Source organism: Penaeus monodon, chromosome 27 (genome assembly GCF_015228065.2).
Source record: "Penaeus monodon isolate SGIC_2016 chromosome 27, NSTDA_Pmon_1, whole genome shotgun sequence".
Lineage (NCBI taxonomy): Eukaryota > Metazoa > Arthropoda > Malacostraca > Decapoda > Penaeidae > Penaeus > Penaeus monodon.
The window spans coordinates 21,387,108-21,387,626 of NC_051412.1; the positions used below are offsets into that span (position 1 = coordinate 21,387,108).

General features: G+C 50.5%; 1 protein-coding gene across 1 annotated transcript in view; it reads left to right on the top strand.

Annotated features, from left to right (window-relative positions):
* Positions 1 to 519, top strand: part of LOC119590450 — a gene marked incomplete at its 3' end in the record, with an annotated part of 65,850 nt that overhangs the window by 46,936 nt on the left and 18,395 nt on the right.

Sequence of the window (519 nt, forward strand, 5' to 3'; positions counted from 1 at the left end):
ATGGCATTCCTTGTTAATTATTATAACAATACCATTCTTGTTATTATATTGATCTGATATGATTTTTTTTACGACTACCGACTATTGACTTTTTTTTGCGGAAGAAAAAAAACGAAAAAAACCCTGAAAATTCCTCTAACCTTGTTATGGCCGACAGTGTTGCCAACGGGTGGGTTCTGTTGTTGATTCAGTTTATATCCATGGCGCACAATGACGTCCTTTCTCCTCCGGTTATTGGTTTTGTAGCGGCTTCCAACGGTAGCGCAGGATACTTACGCCCTCCCGACATCCCTTCCTCCCCACTCTACTCCCCTTCCCCCCTCCCACACCCTCCCTCGCCCTCCCTATTCCCCTTCCCCCGTCCCCCACCCCCCTACTCCCCTTCCTCTCCACTCCACCCTCCCCCTCCCACCCTACTCCCCTTCCTCCCCTCCCCCTAGTTGTATGAATCCTGTAGGACAGTAGGACCTTCAGTGGGCCGCGGGATTTGAAAACGCCGCCGCACTTGGTCATGAATGG